The sequence below is a fragment of the Taudactylus pleione genome, unplaced genomic scaffold (genome assembly GCF_031769625.1).
Source record: "Taudactylus pleione unplaced genomic scaffold, aTauple2 ptg000276l, whole genome shotgun sequence".
Taxonomy (NCBI): domain Eukaryota; kingdom Metazoa; phylum Chordata; class Amphibia; order Anura; family Myobatrachidae; genus Taudactylus; species Taudactylus pleione.
This window is the reverse complement of record NW_028284678.1, coordinates 1,266,091-1,286,603: the sequence shown is the minus strand read 5'-3', so window position 1 is coordinate 1,286,603 and position 20,513 is coordinate 1,266,091. Positions and strand designations below refer to the sequence as shown.

The 20,513-nt window shown below is 42.6% G+C and overlaps 1 protein-coding gene across 2 annotated transcripts in view; it reads right to left on the bottom strand.

The window, feature by feature from the left end:
• Positions 1-20,513, bottom strand: part of CHODL (chondrolectin) — a 152,804-nt gene that overhangs the window by 88,012 nt on the left and 44,279 nt on the right. The gene's annotated exons all lie outside the window — the stretch shown is intronic.

Sequence of the window (20,513 nt, the reverse complement as noted above, 5' to 3'; positions counted from 1 at the left end):
ATCACACTGTGAATGGCCATTGCTGTTGGGTAACTGTTGGGATCCGTAGTCCATATGCTACAATGACTAATGAAATCTGATGCTTGGTAAATTCAGCATTTAAGCAACAATCGAAAATGGGGGATTTCCGATATCTGTTACGCTCCTGTACACACATCCCAGGGATGCTTAATAATTGCAGGTACCCTAATGGGTGTTTTCAGGGGCTACCCCGCAAATATTCTTTGACAAATATGCCCCATAGTGTCAAACGAGATTTAATTTATTTTTCCAGCACAGGTTAGCAAAGTACAGAAAATATCTATATTTGTGGTATATACTTAAGCTTTCATTGCAGACTATCAGGCTTAATTTATCGAAACCCTCTGTTTTAGAATTCACATACAGTAACTGAAAATGTTAAAAATAAAAAGTGAGTTTTCTGCACCTATGTGTTAAGGGCCATTGTCCATCCGTGTATAAAATTTCTTTACTGTCAGAATTACTTTAACCAATAAACTGAGAAAAGATCTCTTGTGTATTATCAAATATAAATGATTTGGTTTTTGGACGTAGACCAAACCACTGTGCGGTCTTGAGAGAAATAAACTGGAAAATTTGATCTGAAAACAATGGAATCCTTATAACATCCCACAAATCAATTAGAATATTACATTTCCTTCTGGGAATTTCATTTATTACGTTACTGACATGTTAATAATTCTTTGTGCTTTCTGCCAAATATGTGGAGACGTGATTTTACATTTCTGGGATTCGATATTTAAATGAAAAGCAAGATAATATCTGAGATAAAAAGGTATTTCCACTGAGATGGTGTACACAGTGTAGCTGTAGTACTGAGTTTAGCTTGTATTTGTTATGGCGCCAGGGCCATAGACTGGGTGGAGCAGGTAGAATTCATGCTCCGGGCGCCTGGGCTAGTAGGGGGTGCCGTCTGGGTGCATTTAATGTTAGCAAACCCCCAGGGAAGGGAACTATCCCTAGTAGTTCCTGAACAGAATCAGATTATTCCCAGCTTATGTGTCATGTGACTGTTGCAGTCGCCGTCGACAAAAAAAAAATACAGTCAGCTCCCAGTCTGACATCAATGGCGGAAAACCATCTGGTCTCCACCATCGGTGGTAAACCATAGATGGTTGTTAGCCATCAATGGTTGATGGTCATCCATACAGCAATTCAGACTTTCTGCCTCTCTATCATTGGTGATTGAGCTGATCTCATCTCGCAAGACATGAGAAGTGTGTTATCCACTTCTCTGTCATTTTATGGTCAATGTTTCAGGCTCAAGTCAAGTAGAGCGGGTCTGGATCCAAAATAATTACAAAGATAAGTGTTCATGTTACCGTATTTTGACACTATATTTTCCTTTTCTTTGTTTCCACATAAAACATCTGGATAAGATAAGACTAAGGCCCAAATGTAATAGGCTACGATTTTCTGGTATAGACGCATTTCTGGTGATTTAAAGCGGCAAAAAGTTTTAAGGCAAAAACAACCTGGTCTTGTCTTAAAACTAATTGCTACTTTAAATCTAACAACTATATCACGTAAATTTCGTCGGACACAGCAAATTGATTCCAATTTAAACCCAAGTATTGCAGTCTTCCATTTCTTCTATTGGTGGGAGCAAGAGATCACAAATAAGCTAGTTCAAGGGATCTCAACTCCAGTCCTCAAGTACCACCAACAGGTCATGTTTTGTGGATATCTTTAATCATGCACAGGTGACAATCTATTGTGCTGGGTCAGTATTTTTCACACTTGCTTTCACAGAAACTCAAAACATGACCTGTTAGGAAAATTTGAGGGTTAAGGTTGAGAACCAGTTTATTGCGAGAGTTTACCGTTTCAATTTTTTTTTTGAATGCACAAACCATTTGCTACGTACAAACTTTATTTTAAATACTCTAATTACTACACTAGAGGGTGCTTTTCCTTTCATCTTCTTAGATGTATAAAACTACCTTCCAACATCTGCCCACTGTCAGTAAAAAACTTTGTGTGGATATAATAAAAGTATAGTCAAGTACATTAAGAAATTAACATTTTTATTTTACAACAATACAGTACCACCCACCATCTCAGATCTCTTCCCCCTTTGATAAATCTGATCCTTCAAAAGACATTGAATGATCGCACAGGAAAATGTTTTTATATTAAAAAAGGTACAATTACAAATAACAGTTTTTTCCCTCTCAACTCTTGCCCACAGTCCATTCTAAAAGCATTTTGGGTGTAAGTAATATATCCTTTCAAGGAAACAGTGAAAGGGGAAACAGTGACAGTGATCAAAAGGTTAATTTAGAATATTACTTTTAATATTCTAGTAGTGACATTAAATTATCTTATTCAAATTAAAAATAAAACAGTACGTTTTTTTAAGGAGTGTAATCTTATAATAGTTATAATACAGTAGTGATCTTGCTGACTGCAATTCTCATCATTAGATTAGGACAATCCAGGTATGAGTGATGTCACTGTGATTCAGCTTCAGATGTCAGGAACTGTTTAGTAGCTGCATTTAATCACATTAATTCATAAATTAATGGCAACAGTATAAATAACCATTTCAGAACAAGCAGCTCTATTGCATTTGCCTTTATATTTAGTACTGCAGTTTTATTATTTTGCCTGATCATTACAGACAGTGATATTATAATTTCATATAATGATGTCATAGCAGTTTGGTGATATAGACAGCATGGTATTTATGAATGACTATTACTTTATCTTTCACAAACTATTTTGGTTTTTGTTTAGCACCGTCATACGTCATCTACCATAATTATGTTTTTCTCAAATCTTAAAGCTTTCCATTGTTGTTCTCTTTTGCATCATCCAAATACCCTCTTGCCCCCAAAATGAACCCGAATTTATCTCTTACATTTCATTACTCTTACAGTATTTACAGCGCAGTAATAGGTCGGCAGTGCGCCCTGTGCCATCCCCGCCTGCTCAGAGCATGATGTCATGATGTTGCGCCGAGGGGATCTTCCCGACAGCATCGGGAAGATCTGAGCAGCTGTACAGGCTGCTGGGTATGTGTTTGATGTGGAACTCTGCTAATCAGATGCAGGTGCCATGGGACAGCAACAGTGCCACCCTCGGGGCCCCGTGCCCTGTGCGACGGCTCCGCTAGCTCACCGCTAGTTACAGCCCTGAGTATTGGCAGTCTTTTTATAAAAGAAAAAATATATACAGTCATTTATTTCTATTTTAATTGACACCCAAGATGCGTGCTCCAAATGAGCTAGTGCAGGGGACGGGTCTTTGAATCCTCTCCTGATGGAGAAAGACCTAATTTCCACCCAGCCTCCAGAGCTATAAGTTCCCTAAAGGGACTAGGGTCTTCAGCCTCCACATCACCCAAGCTAGGGAGAATCCTTTGCTCCCCAATCCCTGGAGACATCCAGAAAGAGTGAAGCATAGTTGTATTGAGCTATTGATTACACTGAATGTCTTCAGCTGTGTCCTACATTATATTAGATATCTTTGTTGAACAGTTTAGGGCTTATGTGGTCTACATGAGTGAATGGCCAGCCAGCAACAAATACAATACATGGAGGTGATGCGGATATCAAAAAGCAAACGGATCCAGAGGCAGATTAAGGTTTGCTGGGTGCCATGCACAGAGCAACTAACTTGTGGAGCCCCTACCAATAAAATTGTTAATATGATATATGCTTTTGATGATAAAAAGCATAATGTGTACAGTAATGCACCCAGCTTAATAAATGTGTTAAACACATTGTAGTCACCCCAGTTCACATTATGCTGCACAGAAACCCCATTTCACATATTTCATAGTGCCCCCATGATGTAGCTATGTGTGGGGGAACCACTGTGTGAAGGGGCCCCTGGGTGACCTCCCTGGTCGCCCAGTTGTTAATCCGGCACTGAATGGATCTATAGGGGTAAATTTACTAAGTGACAGTGTCAGTGGCGTCACAAGGAGGGTGCGGGCCGCTACTGGGCAGTGTTAACTTTCATTCATACTTGCCTACCTTATTAATTTCTTCTTAGGGAGAAGCCCGTAAAGAAGACACAAGTGGGCGGTGATGGGGGTGGGGCCGGACTATTTGCATCATCAAGCGCCACAACCTTGCGTCAAATTACCATGAATTGCACATATTTAAATAGGGGCGGGTCAAATGCCTCGATTACAATATAATTGTGTCATTATGCCCCTGAAGTTAAGGCTGTAATCCTTACTGTAACTGCATTGAAGAATAGCGTACCTAAAGAAAATGCAAAAATGTATACAGGATATTGATCAATAGAATGGAATCAACAAATATAAATGCCAAAACTATTTGAACGGTAATCCCAGAAAATGGCAAGATTAATCATTTTAAGCACTTCAACCAGAATACATTCCAATACTTTGTTTTTTATTTTATTCTCTAATTTTAGCCAGTAAATAAAATTTCCCAGTTTTTCTTATATTTATTTAATCTCACAAAACAATCACAAAAATGTTCAAATGATTAAAGTATAAAATAGAGATGTGCAGTTTGGTTTTCCTGAAATACAAACACACCCGAATTTTGGGGTCCCAACTTGAATCAAGTCCCAGTTCCGAATCACTTTGTGTGTACGAGTGGAACCGAGTCCCAGTTTGGGTCTTCTGTCAGTTTGGAACTCGAATTTAAAAACCGAACTCGGGTTTTGGATTCCATGTAAACATGTCCAAAATAGCTGATTTTATCAATTTTTTTTAGGGATTCAAAACTGAATTCAAAACCAAAACACTTGAGGGTTGTTTAGACAAAACCAAAAGATGATGATGAATTAGAACCAAAACCAAAACATGGGGGTCCACACACATCTCTAGATAAAACAAATTGTAGTGAATGTGCAAAACCCAATTGCTAATCTGTTTTCTGGCTCCCCGTAGTGCAGCATTCTAGGGATCAGAAAATCATGTGCTGATCTTCTCCAATGAGGGTTCAGCACAATCCCCTGGTGCACTCTTTGTATAGCCGGTGCCCAGTCTGCCTTCCTCATTTATGCTATAGGTGTTGGCTCAGCAACGACATTAGCAGACATCCATCCTTCTCCAACTCAAGATCTGGGCACTACTTTGCCTAATGCATTTTTTTTTCAAAAGTTTCTTTAAATGGCCAGCATTGGCAAGTGAGCCCCTTAGGGTCCACCGAGCCCTGGGCTCCTGCCTAGATCAACTACCTGGTAATCTGGCTGTGATTAAATTACAATTTTCACAGTTATCGTAATTTAGGAAGGACAGTCCCAATATAGGGGCTCTGGGGGTCATTCAGACCCACTCGCGAGCGGCAGTACGCTCGCAAGTGGGTCGATGTTCCCCACTGCGCATGCACACGATGGAGGGAGCTCCATCGTGCGCATGCACGAGACCCGGGGAGCGGCGGGCTTCCCATCACTCCGGGTCTCGCACCAAAGGGGGCGTGCTGTCGATGTTGATTGACAGCACGCCCCCTTTGGTGGGCGTGCCTGGGGCGTGCCTGCCAGACGGAGGCATTCCCATGGGAATGCCTACCGTCTGAAGCCGGCCCCACTGACATCACTAGTGATGTCAGTGGGAGTGATTTTGGCTCTGATAGAGCCAAAATCACTCCAGGGCTTGTGGCAGGGAGACCCTACCACAGGGTCTCCGTCGCAAGTCCGATGGTCGCGATGGTCAAGACCCACAGCTCTGGTCAGAGCGTCCGGCTCTGAATCAGGCCCTCTGTCCCTATCAGAACTGCTTTGCCTCAATTGGGTCAGAAGTTAGTAGGTAAGACCCGTTGACTGCAGATCTGCATACTAAGGGTGCATTGCAGCCCTGGACATGCCCCCTTCTCATGCTCACATTGGCCTCTGTACCAATTCACCCAGGGTAAATGCTGGGAGGTATGCAATTGGATAATTCTATTCAGTGCAGATAGCACACTGCAAATCTGCCTCATTATACAAATATATGTCAAATAGATATAGAAGCAGGTCATAAAGACACAGCAATGTAATAAAATGTATTAGGCTATAAAATCTAAAGGTAAAACACCCATTTAAAAATATTATGTCAAATAGTAGCAGAATGCATTTGGTTTCAGTGGACTTGTTAAACCGAGCACATTTAGCTACACTACTTACGGTCTTTCCTAAATCTATATACGAAGCAATATGACATAGCAGGAATGCATCTGGTCCAGGAATAAACCTCTCCCCAGCACTTATTTTTGTGCCAATTAATGTTAATATAGCAATAACAACCAGTTATGAGCTTCAGCATTTTTGCAAACGAGAGTGCCTTTCTCTCGCCAAGTATCAGTATCTGGGAATCATCTTCAACGTGTTATATGACAAAAGCTTCCTAGCCAAGAGTCTTAGTCATGGCAGTTTTTTACAGTAGCTTTTAAGTGGAAAAAATGTGCCATATCGTTGGCGCCCGTTCCATACTGTATATTACACATTGATCTCAGAAAATGGATTCTGCATTGTAATTTAGCTCCGTGTCCAATTACTACATTTTTATTTCATCTGGCCTCTTCAGATCCATCGCTAATGTCTCGCCAGCACATTAAATGTATTTTCTTTTTTTTAACTTTTTTGTTGCTAAAGCTATAATGAACTTTATGACTCAGCTCATTTGTGACAGACTTCTCACCAGAGGCTATTGTGTATGAAACGGGCAGACTTATCATGCTCCACGGAAGCAGGGGGTACGTTGTAAAATAAATGATTCAAGCTGATAGCATGGCTTCTTAAAGTTCGGTTGTACATTACCCCATGAAATTTAATGTGTAACACTACATTAATATAGGATTGAGCGCAGCTGTGACTAATCACCTCAGAAGAAAGTTAATGGCGGCTGGCGATGAGAATTTACATAAATGGAAATCCGAAATGTGTTGTTAGAAGTTAAGAAGTTAGATTAAAAACAGGAGGAGGCAGGTACAAAAAAAAACTAAAAACATCAAATGCATATAACTTTGTCAACATCAGCTACCAATGACGAACGCACACTGGAAAATAGTCACACTTTTATACTGTACGTTATATTTGTGGAAACTAGAGATTTGCAGTTTGGTTTTCATAAAATTAGAAAGCACCCGAACTTAGAGGTTCCAAGTCAAATCGAGTCCTAGTTTGGAATCACTTTTGGGTTCTGAGTCAAACCGAGTCCCGATTCGGTTCTGCAGTCAGTTCGGAACTCAGATTTAAAAACCAAACCCGGGATTTGGTTTGCATGAACGCAGGTCCAAAATAGCTGTTTTATCTATCTTTTATCAATTTGTATAAATTTTTTTTTATTGATTTGCAGCGTTTTTTAAAGAATCCAAAACCAAATCCAATCCAAAACACTTGAGGTTGGTTTTGCCAACCTCAAGTGTTTTCATAAAATAAGAATGCACCCGAACTTAGAGGTTCCAAGTCGAATCGAGTCCTAGTTCGGAATCACTTTTGGGTTCTGAGTCAAACCGAGTCCCGGTTCGGGTCTGCTGTCAGTTTGGAACTCAGATTTAAAAACCGAACTCGGGATTTGGTTTGCATGAAAACAGGTCCAAAATAGATGTTTTATCGATCTTTTATCAATTTGTATCAAATTTTTAAATCGATTTTCAGCGTTTTTTTTAAAGAATCCAAAACCAAATCCAATCCAAAATACTTGAGGTTGGTTTTGCCAAAACCAAAACAAATGCTGAATTAGAACCAAAATAAAACACGGGGGTCAGCACACATCTCTAATGGAAATGTCACGTAGGTCCAGCACTTACTGTGTATGCCAAGTAGAATAATGGAAAGCCAATTTCAACAAAAATCATAAATAGTTTTTTATTTTTTATTTTACCTGTGCCCCATGGATCTTTACATCTTTCTTTGTATGCTTACTTGGTGGTTGTCAGTAATTCTTAGAAATTTATTTTACACTTTAAAGATGTAATTTTTTTTTTATCCATACAGTATGTCAGTATGTGACATGTGACATTACTATATATGTTTGTAATCAACATAGGATTGTAGAGGTTTTGGATCTGGATTTGGTTTTGCAAACCACCTTCAAGTGATTAGGTTTTGGTTTTGTATCTGGATTTTTTAAATAAAAAATAAATAAAAAGTTTTAAAAACAGCAAAAATCATGTAATGTATGCAATCTAAAACCCGAAATTCAGATTTAAAATCCAAATTCCAAACCACAAAAAGATCAGAACCGCGATCCGGATTTACCCGGATCCAGGGACAGATTTACCATTAGGCAACAGAAGCGCTTTCCTAGGGCCCATCGGGTCCTAAGGGGCTCATGGCCCTGAAATTCAGCCCTGGAGATAACCTTTTACGCTGTGCTTGAACTGCTGACATCGGCGGGGAGAAAACACACGCACAGGCAGTATAGCTGTAGCACGGTTGGTGCCCTGCCTTTACTATGCGGGGGGAGGAGGACTCAGATGCAGAGTTTCAGCCTGGGCCCGGAGAATCACTGTCATCACTGCAGTGTGGCTCCAGTCCACTTCCTGCTCCTAACTTCCAATCAACCCTGCAAAAGTGAGTTCAACCAGTCTCCTTCTCCCAAGCCCCACACCCCCCGCCCGCAGTGTAGCCAGGCCATCCTCCACGCAGCATCTTGTTAGCCCACTCCAACAGCCCCTGCAGTCACAGTGAGTCCCTCTGCTCCAGTCCACCTGTTTGTCTCCCCTGGACAGCCTCCTCCATTGCAGTGCTTCCTCCCCAGTGTAGCCAGCCTCCGACGAACAACCCCCCGTGCAATTAAACACTACCTCCCCTGTGATGTCAGAACCTCATGGAAGACTTCCATTGCCCTGCATCATTCCACCCCCCAAGTGAGGTAAATGGGAGGATTACAATGGATAAGACCTATGACATCAAGGGCAGCAACATGACCCAGCACAGTCAGAGATGGCAGTTTGGGTAAGTTTAACTGAAAAAAAAAATGTTCTTACTTATAGTGTTAAATCATTCTCTCCCTCTCTCATTTTGTAGATGTTTCCTTTCTTTTCTGTTCCCCCACCATTTCCTGTCTCCCTCTGTTTCAGTCCACCTGTATGTCTCCCCTTCCTCTCGTCTCCCTCGGTTTCTCTCCCTCTCCTACTGTCCACCATCTCTGTTCATCTTCCATTCCTCTCGTCTCGCCAATCCCCTGTGTGTGTGTGTGTATATATATTACACACACCCCTTTCATACATATACATCTGTATGCACAGTTGGCTACAAATACATATTTATTATGGGATGATATATATATATATATATATATATATATATATATATATACTGTACCAGTCAAAATTTTGGACACACCTCCTCATTTATTGGTTTTTGTTTATTTAAATTATTTTCAATTTAGTAGATTAATACTGAAGACATCAAAACTATGAAAGAACACATATGGAATTATGTTGTAAACAAAAAAGTGTTAAACAAATCAAAATAGGTTTTATATTTTAGCTTCCTCAAAGTCGCCACCGTTTGCTTGGATGATAGCTTTGCACACTCTAGGCATTCTCTCAATCAGCTTCATGAGGGAGTCTCCTGGAATGGTTTTGAATTAACAGGTGTGCCTTGTCAAGAGTCAATCTGTGGAATTACTTGCCTTCTTAATGTGTTTGAGACCATCAGTTGTGTTGTGCAGAGGTAGGGTTAGTACACAGTGGACACCACTACTTGACTACTGTTGTAATCCATATTATGGCACCAACCACTCAACTCAGTAAAGAGAAATGACAGTCCATCATTACTTTAAGACATAAAGGTCAGTCGATATGGAAAATTTCAAGAACTTTGAATGCATCCTCCAGTGCATTTGCAAAAACCATCAAACGCTATGATGAAACTGGCTCTAATAAGGACCGCCCCAGGAAAGGAAGACCAAAAGTTACCTCTGCTGCAGAGTATAAGTTCATTAGAGTTACCAGCCTCCGAAACTGCTACTTATCAGCACCTCAGATTGGAGACCATATTAAGTCTTCACAGAGTTCAAGTAGCAGACAAATCTCAACATCAACTGTTCAGAGGACACTGTGTGAATCAGGCCTTCATGGTCGTATTGCTGTGAAGAAACCACTACTGAGGATGAACAACAAGAAGAAGAGAATTGCTTGGGCCAAGAAACACAAGGAATGGACATTAGACCAGTGGAAATCTCTACTTTGGTCTGATGAGTCCAAATTTGAGATTTTTGGTTCCAACCACCATGTCTTTGTGAGATGCAGAGAAGGTGAGCGAATGATTTCGGCATGTCTGGTTCCCACTGTGATGCATGAAGGAGGAGGTGTGTTGGTGTAGGGGTGCTTTGCTGGTGACAATGTTGGTGAGTTATTCAAAATTCAAGGCACACTTAACCAGCATGGCTACCACAGCATTCTGCAGCACCATGCCATCCCATCTGGTTTGCGCTTACTGGGACCATCATTTGTTTTTCAACAAGATAATAACCACAAACTCACCTCCAGGCTATGTAGGGGCTACTTGACCAAGAAGGAAAGTGATAAAGTGTTGCGTCAGATGACCTGGCCTCCACAATAACCCGACCTAAACCCAATTGAGCTGGCTTGGGATGGGTGGGACCGCAGATGAAGAAAAACCAGCCAACAAGTGCTCAGCACCTCTGGGAACTTCTTCAAGACTGTTGGAAAACCATTCCAGGAGACTACCTCATAAAGCTGATTGAGAGAATGCCAAGAGTGTGCAAAGCTGTCATCCAAGCAAAAGGGGGCTACTTTGAGGAATCTGAAATATAAAACACACACTTTTGTTTACAACATACAGTAATTCCATAGGTGCTCTTTCATAGTTTTGATTTCTTCCGTATTATCTACTATATTTTTTTGATGTCTTCAGTATTAATCTACTAGAGTTTTTGTGTATATATATATATATATATATATATATATAATTATGTGTGTGTATAATATGATGTGTGTATCTTGCTCCATCAACACCTACTGTTATTTATGCACAGGATTGTTTGGAAAAAAGGGGGCCTCAACCCAGTATCTTGCCTAGGGCCATCTGAGGTCTAAACCCGGCTCTGCCCGGATCTCCTCAGGAGATTAGAACCGTGACTCGGATTTACTCGGATTCACGAAATTCGGATGGATTCGGATTTCTGGAGAACCGAACCGCACATCTCTACTTCAGCTGATTTCTGATAGTTTTGAAGTAATTTGAAAATTACGTCCCCAGACATGCCAACTTTTGGAACCTGATAACAGTTTCACGAAGTCATGTCATTATATGCACGTATATGTTATTGCATGCATCCATCTATAAGTGGGCCTAACCATGTTTGTCTGTCATTCCACAGCAAAATATTAGATGTGCGGCAGATAAGACAATGGGATCTGATGTGACCCATTAGAACGGGTCAAAATAGTCAGTTGCCCATCAAAAATTGTTCAGGATCTGTGGTCTTTTTGGGGTGGTTATACAGTTAATGACGGTCAATTAGATCTGAAATAGCCTAATTGGCTATGACCATAGAAGTGTATACAAACAGTAGAGGTACAATTACAGTATATGCAATGCATGGATATTGAATGTACATGTTTTGTTATGCATAGTGTAATGATTGAAGTGAAGGGAACTTACATTCCTTTGTCCTACAGGTATCGGGCTTATGTGTCTACTTTTAAATGTTATGTAAGGAGTCATATAATGGCTGCTTGTGACTTTCCCAGTGAGGGCACAGAAATTGCCAATTATGTCACCAAAATTCACACATCTTGGCACTCACAACCAGCATTCTAATGAAACCCAAAATATTTAAGAGAATTTGTAAAAACAATTAAGATTACTCATGGACTACTGGCACTGCATGTAAAATAAGATTGCATTTGACATGCCCATGCGGTAGATAAAGAGCAGACCCTCCATTGACACCAAAGGATTACTTGCAGTGCACATAAATAAATGGAGCAGGCAGTGTTGGAAAACCACAAGACAGCACAGATATTCCCTATCACAAATACAAATTCTAGTAAGTATATTGTCAATGCAACCGATGGGTTCCATTTTCATACATTTGTACACACATACTAGAGGGAAAAAGTAGGACCTGCATGGGTTTAATGCCAGTGGGTTAAAATAGTACAACATAACTGAACTCTTGGAAGCACTTTCATAAGCAAATACAGGTGGGGGGAGTTTCCAGTTGCCCACAAACTCCCCTGCAGGCCGACTGAAGTCATGACTACAATAACTACATTGTATAATATGATTATACTAGAACTGCGGCCACAGCATGCAGTATATGGGACTTTGTGGAACTGAGGGCCTGATTCTAACCCGCACGCGAGCGCTATGCGCTCGCAAGCGGGTCGATAGTGGCCCAGTGTGCATGCGCACGATGGAGCCGGCTCCGTCGTGCGCATCCGGATAGGAGGCCGTTCTGAAAAAAACAGCACTATAAAATGAAGCATATGGAAACCTCCCTCTAGAAATCCTGCGTTTGTCTCTGACCTTCATTTAAACAAAATGAAATACACATATTATGGGCAAGTATGGGATTTTCACGGGGGAGGCAAATTATACGTCTGTGTCCCACTCTTTAACCTTTCTGTAGTCTATTCATATGCTGTAGTTTACAACTCAATGTAAGTGTCTACAAGGAACTAACAAGCACGGTGGCCTACCTGAAGCACATGAAATCACTAAATGGCAACATGATGTCATGATCAATCAGTATTAGCTGACCGTGATATAAGAGACCTTGTGGCAAAACATGATGACGGGATGAACAAATGGCCTGATAGATGGTTAAAATGCACGAGACCCGGATAGCGACGGCCAATCCGTCGCTCCAGGTCTTGTACCAAAGGGAGTGTGCTGTCGATGTTGAGTGACAGCATGCCCCCTTTGGTGGGCAGGCCGGGGGCGTGGCTGCCCAGACGGAGGCGTTCCCATGGGAACGCCTACCGTCTGGGGCCGGCCCTACTGATATCACAAGTGATGTCAGTGGGAGTGCTTTCGGCTCTGTTAGAGCCGAAAGCACTCTGGGGCTTGCGGCAACGAGACCCTACCACAAGGGTCTCGTCGCAAGTCCAATGGGAGCGATTGTCTTGACCATCACGACCATCATCATGGCCGCTCGCTATAGCTGTGGGTGGTCACCCACAGCTATGCGAGCGGCCAGGAGGCCGTTCTGAAAAAAACAAAGCCCGGCCCTGATTCAGAGTGAGCGCTCTGTCAGAGCATCCAGCTCTGAATCAGGGCCAGAGCACACTATTAGCGCAGCAAACAGACTATAAGTGCTTATTATGCCCCCTGCATGGGTTGGCTGCACTATAAAATGAAGCATATGGAAACCTCCCTCTAGAAATCCTGCGTTTGTCTCTGACCTTCATTTAAACAAAATGAAATACACATATTATGGGCAAGTATGGGATTTTCACGGGGGAGGCAAATTATACGTCTGTGTCCCACTCTTTAACCTTTCTGTAGTCTATTCATATGCTGTAGTTTACAACTCAATGTAAGTGTCTACAAGGAACTAACAAGCACGGTGGCCTACCTGAAGCACATGAAATCACTAAATGGCAACATGATGTCATGATCAATCAGTATTAGCTGACCGTGATATAAGAGACCTTGTGGCAAAACATGATGACGGGATGAACAAATGGCCTGATAGATGGTTAAAATGGGCTAGGGCAGTGGTTCCTAAGCTCAGTCCTTAAAACACCACAACAGTCCAGGTTATAAGGATATCCATTGTTGACAGTTTAAGCAAAATTACAGAGGTACTAATTAAGGGCCTGATTCAGACCCACTCGCGAGCGGCTGTCCGCTCGCAAGTGGGTCGATGGTGTGCACTGCGCATGCGCACGACGGAGGGAGCTCCGTCGTGCGCATGCGCGAGACGCGACGAGCGAAGGACTTTCCTTCGCTCGTTGTGTCTGATCAAAGGGGGCGTGCTGTCGATGTTGATTGACAGCACGCCCCCTTTGGTGGGCGTGCCGGGGGCATGCCTCCCAGACGGGGGCGTTCCCAAGGGAACGCCTACAGTCAGAAGCCGGCCCCACTGATCACTAGTGATGTCAGTGGGAGTGATTTTGGCTCGGATAGAGCCAAAATGACTCCGGGCCTTGCGGTTGAGAAACTCAACCGCAGGCTTCGGCTCGCAGTGGCGATGGTCGCGATGGTCAAGACCATCGCGACCATCATCCTGCACGCTCGTATATGCTGTGGGTGGTGACCCACAGCTATACGAGCGTCCAGGAGGACGCTCCATAATTATGGAGGTGGGCCCTGATTCAGAGCGAGCGCTCTGGTCAGAGCGTCCGGCTCTGAATCAGGGCCTAAGTCACTTGTGCCCAAGCATGGATATCCCTAAAACTTGGACTGCTAGGGTGCTTTGAGGACCAAGTTTGGCAACCAATGGGCAAGGGGAATAAGCTTTAATTATAAAGACAATTTTAAGTAGAACAAGTTTATTTTATTGTTAGTGGGGAAATTCTGGATCGGAGAAAACTATTTTGCCTTTAACCTCCCTTTTAGTGCCTGTGGTACTTTAATAAGGCAATCCCAACCATGTGAGACTCTGGATATGACATGTCTCATGCTGAACAGTATTACAGTGTGAGCTGAGGTGTGCTTGACAAGAATGTATACAGCAAACAATGTCAGCACCACACAGGGGTGATGGAAGAAGCAGGGAGTAATACATCATATCCTGAAAAGTAACATATATTTAATGGCGCTATAATAGGCACGTCCAATCTCTGCCGAGCGCTCAGTGGGGAGCCAGAAATTCTTAGAATATACTCAGCCCTGTCAGACGATTTCTAAATCATAAAGTAATTTATTCATAGTCGTCATACATGAAAACAAGAACAGATCCATTCACATTATTCAAATGCATTTGACAATAAGCTATTCCATTTAGGCTGACAGCAAATCTTAATAAGTCAGGAAAGCTACAGTTGTGTGCATTTGGTTGTCATGTTACAACTCTCTGTGTTCTCGGGTGTCTGGTTGTATTTTCCACATCTGAGCATTTAAAGAGGAACATTCAGCTGAGAACATTTTTTATTTTGATAACATTATGAAGCGCAAATCGGCTGCTCCGCAATGCACAAATAGCTGTTGCTTATTGACTTGATTTGCACAAATGCGCTTAGATTTCTGCCAAGGTGTGCACAGGGGCAGGTTAGAGTCAGGTGAGGCAGAGGCATTCCTAGCAATGCGCCACGTAGGTACACTGGTGTGTCTCAATTTACTTAGCGAGATTACGGTAATGAGGTAAAGGTTGATGCACTGCGGTCGTTCCAAACTCATTTTGCAAAATCTCAGAGCTGGATGAGACTGTGTCTAACTCTATACATTTAATGAGTCAAATCAGTTCCCATGCACAGATGCCAGTACGTCGGGTTCCCATGTAGCCAAAACCAGTCCTATGCAATGAGCATTATTTGCACCTTGCAACTTTGAATGCGAGCCACTATGATATTTTCATTCCCCCATAGAAGCAGCAGCCCGTGCACTGACAAGACAGGGACTGGTTTGCAGTAAAGGGGCCCTTGTGTTCTCACTGGAATGGTTTCCCTAATACTGAGGAACCAGCAAAGAATGACTATCACTAGGGCTGGCTGAGCATATGTAGGGGCGGGTAATACTACCCATTTTGTATTATTATTATTATTATTATTATTATATTATCTTTTTTTTTTAGCTTGGAGTTTTATTTTTAGGTACTGTAGCTCACCTCCAAATAGGTTTTAAATAGTTTTTAAATACCAATCCTATAGAGGTTTATTTTTAGCCTTACGTGTGTGTGCTTGTTGTTAAGCACACAAATGCTAACTATACCTTCATCTGTCTATATATATGAATATATAGATAGATAGATAGATAGATAGATAGATAGATAGATAGATAGATAGATAGATTTATATAGCCATATACAGGAGATGCCTGGCATTCACTGTTGTATTAAAGCAGCTCTGCGCATGCGCAAAACGCCGGAAAAATTGCAGTGGTGGCGTTTTTCCGCCATTTCGTACAGGGCTCAGACACTCGACGCAGGACCTCGGAGAGGTAAGCATTAGATAATATGGGTGTAGGGTGTGCGGTCTCTGCTCATCTTGAATGTCTGTCCTGTTGTTATCAAAGGCAGTGCACCAACCCCAAACCTGTATCAGTGACATGACGTTATCACCTTACAACTCGACAAGTTGGCGATAAATTTCAGTTGCTGATGTGCCCTTTAGACGCAGAACTATAATAACACTACGCACATCCATTTTTGACCATGTTTCCACCAGCCCTGCCATCTTACAACTGATGTTGGGACAGTCTAATGGCCATGAGGGGAAGCAGTGGTCTACCTGCCTGGCCTGGTGGGAAAAGAGAATGAAATAGAGCACATTACATACATGAGAGATCTTGTTACCTTACCGTACTTATTGGAGTTGCGGAATGCATCTTGCCAGTGATCGCATGCTTACCGACATTTAGTATTGTACAGTAGTAGCCATGATGATTTAAACAAAGGACAGCTTTTCCAATAAGAGCTGTCCTATGCGGTGTTGGGACTTCCGGGTTACTGACCCGGGAGTCCTTCTGCACATGGGCAGCTGTCAACCAGCGCATGTACGAGCCTGCAAGGAACCCAGGGAGGAATCCTATTGGATCCCTATCGGGACCAAGCTCTGGAAAGGTTCACTTTCCGTAACTTGGTGCATACAGGAAATGTGGTCATACCTCCGAAAACTGCATTCTCAGAGTTTTGATCACATTTTCCAGCATAGTGCATCCCGCCCACAGTCTCTGAAACATTACCAATAAACAGCTATATTTACTGAACTCTGCAAGTCTCTGAGTGCCGCCCTACAATGACATCTATACATGTGGGGTATTATACGCCTATAGGAAGGCACTGGAGCACTTTTCCAAATGATCAAGCCACAGTATTGCTGGATTCTACTATCCTACTGCTATATATATGCATATCCTCCAATTATAATCTCTGTTGCATCTAAGATTCCATTTTACTCTGCACTTTAATATGACACTTATATTGAGCATGTTTTGCAGAAAGTCCTCAGACTATAGCCATCTTTAGCATAAATTAAATATCAACTCATTATACTCGGGGGGTGCAGTAGCAGATATCTCTTTTTTCTATTGCAAAAACAATCTCCTTAGGATTCTAGGGGACTGTAAAATGTCAAAATGTAATAGAGTAAACTTGGCCACTTAGTCATTGTAGGCTGGATTTTTGCAATGTTTCTCTCTGGTAACTAATGTTTGCACATGTGTGGTATGTTGGCTGCGCAGGCGCATTGAGAAAGCTGGGTCAGAAAGCGCTTACTTTTTTCTCTTCGCAGACACAGGCTCTCATCGAAGCCCATGTACCTGTAAGAGATTTTTTAATAAATATCTCTTATAAAAATATGTCTTACTACTGTTATACAGTATCAGGAAAAAAATATGGGTCATAATACATTGGCCTCTTATAGTTTTTCAAAGTATTTCCCCTAAAACTTAATACTGTTTTACCCACATTGCCCTAGCAATCTCCTCTTTGTTAGTTTAGCTGTGCTCCCCGCAGTTACTGTAAGAGAAAATGATTGAAGATCATTTCTATGTATATGATATATTCCCCCTTTATTACCATGTGTAGCAGCTCTCCACACAGTGGCTTTAGAAGGAAATGCTGGATGACCATGTCTGTGTGTATGATATTCTAGCTGATGTATCCAGTTTCACCCGGTTAGACCTTAAAATCAGTGATGTCACAAGGCCACCTTCAGGTACTACCCCCGGGACTTGTTGATGGTCATTGTAAAGCAGACCTTGAGGAGGAACTGCAGCCTCTTGAACTCGAAGGGGTACTCTGATGGTATCAGTGGTATGCATAGTATGAGCACCCACTCCTCCAGAGCACAGCCGGTGAACACTGGCCTCGATGACGTTCCTGTGGAGGGCTTTTACTTGTGCCCTGGTGCCATTGCAGAGTTTGGGTGGGTTGAAGTTCTGCAGCAATATCACTGGAACCCCCACTTTGAAGATAAGTTAGTGGGCTGGGAGTTAAGAAACCACGGCGGTAGTGGACCGTGTCATCCTTTTGCACTACCGAGTCCACAGACCTGTACTGCATTTCTGCCCCTTCGATCGACTGAAGTAAAGCGCCATTAATGATGGGAGCCATGTCGTTGTTGGGGGTCAGAATGGCACACTTGCACAGCCAGTCCATGTACTTTTTTTGGATATTGGCAATATTAGGTTATATCCTAGCTGAGAGGACTGCTAGGGTCTTCACTACTGAGCCTAGACCTACAGGGATGGTCACCTTTCCCTCGAACTCTCTCCATCCCATATTTTGAGTAGGGGTTTGGAAAATTGCCCAGCAGTGACATCGCCCCTCAAGTGGACTCTCATGTTTTTCCTGAGAGAGCATTTCCAGATGAGGGGCCAAAAATGCCTTGACGCACGCCTTCTCCTCAGTACTACTGGTAGAGTCTGCTGGAAGTCTGCAGCTAGCAGCACGGTGACACCCACCATCACTCCGTCATTGCCACTGATGTCTTTGAGGGCTCTGCTCAGTGCCTCAAAACCCCCCTTGTGCGCCATGTTACTCTCGTCCCATACAATGAGCTTACAGTCCCACAGCACTTGAATCATGCTGCTTTGTCACCCAATCACCTTGGTTGAGAGGAAATTTTTTACCTCTTTCAAATAATCTCTGCTTAGTGGGTGCTTACGTCATGGAAGGAATTTACTCCCCAAGTTTCATGTTTCTGGGTCCAGGGGTTAAGGCTGGGTGTTAATGAGTCAGTCAGTCAAGACATTTGTTTTTAAATATTAAGACTATCAGAAAACAATGACATTGTTTTTTAATTTTCAGATGGCGAATACCCCCGCTTGTGGATCGCTACCCGCTCTTCCCTATGGGAAGAGGGTCCGGGTTGTGAGAAGGGATCCTTTAGGATCCCTCCGCCCCTGTCCAGCTCCTTCCACCGGACGTCGGGGCTCTTGTGTGCATGCATTACCTGTAGGTCTCGCATTCGCACTGCCGTCAGGAGCAGTGAAAAGATTCACTGCTCCGAAAAAGTAAAATCGCTGAAAAGTACTTCCCTGGTGTACATCCGTATGTGCAAGGATTGAGACTAGACTAGAGACGTTATTTCTGATCTCCTGAGATCAGGACAGTTACGAATTGCGGTTCTGTTCTACCCACTATTTGGAATTCAGATTTTGAATATGAATTTAGATTTTTGGATTGCAAAAATGACATGTTTTGAGCTGGTTTTAAAAATGTTTTATAATTTTTTTTTTTTAAAACCTAGATCCAAAACCAAAAACACGAAGATGAATCCAAAACCAAAACTAGGGTGGATAATCCTGGGATTGGGATCAGCAGAATCCTGGGATTTGGCCCCAAAATTACTGAGATTTTAATCCAATCCCAGGATTTCCGGACTAATCGGCGCATGCACGTCATGTGTTTTTTCTGCAGGGCAGTGCTAAGCACTCGGCTCAGGCATTGTCCATCTGTGCAGCTCTGCCTGGCACTGCGTGACATCAGAGGTCACGCAGCGCAAAGCAGCGCAGCCCCACCTCGCCCGTCCCCTTTCAGCTGCACCCTCAGCCATCCTCCTAAGTGGAGGAAGACGCAGTCATAGGTGCAGCCAGTGACTGAGTGGCGGCGGCTGCTGCTGCGTGGATTAGGCAATCCTCAGGCTTTAAAGGATCTTCTGCCATTGGCTCTGAGGAATGGGAGGAGGACTCGGAGGTTCGAAGTCCTGCTACTGGCACACCGTCCAGGCACCCAGCGCAGCCCCACACCATGTGACTGTGAAATAAATAATATTTTCATTGACTAACTCAACCCCGGGGACCTTGGGAATCTCGGGATTCAGCATTTTGCAATCTCGGGATTGAAAAAATTGGGACCCTAATCAAAATATGGGGGTCAGCGCACATCTCCTGTTGGGGCGCCCACTTTCGGCATCTGTAACATTTTAACACTGATTGGTGAATCTTTAGACGCACCATCGGTCGCAGCATCAATACCTGCATCAGCCCTATGGGCAGTTTCTCTGACCAAGTATGGTTTCCTATGTGAGCAGCCACTTTCACCGACACACTCGTGACCTTCCCATAACACGCCAATAACACATGCATCATTTTTAGTCATTTTTATCAAGCAATGCTCAGCCACATGAATATCGGCTTTGGGTGCAGCTCTGAACCAGGACCCAGCTGTGTGGAAAGCTTACTACCTTTCTGGTAGATGAGTAAAACTCCAAGGCCGAAGAACAGAAACCAGAGAGGAACTGAATTGATAAATGAGACAGCAAACAAATGGAATTCAGTAGTACGCTAAAAATCAATGGACGGATCAAAGTCAATCCTGAGACTCCCAGGTAATTAATCAGCAAGTGAGAGGCAGAAATACAGAAGGATAACTTACATTACAGGAGAACATTACACTGACTGAGCAGAATGTATGTAATCCATCTAAGTGATGTAGTAATCAGACTTCTATGGAATCAAAAACATTAACGATTTGATACATGGAAACTTGTCAAACA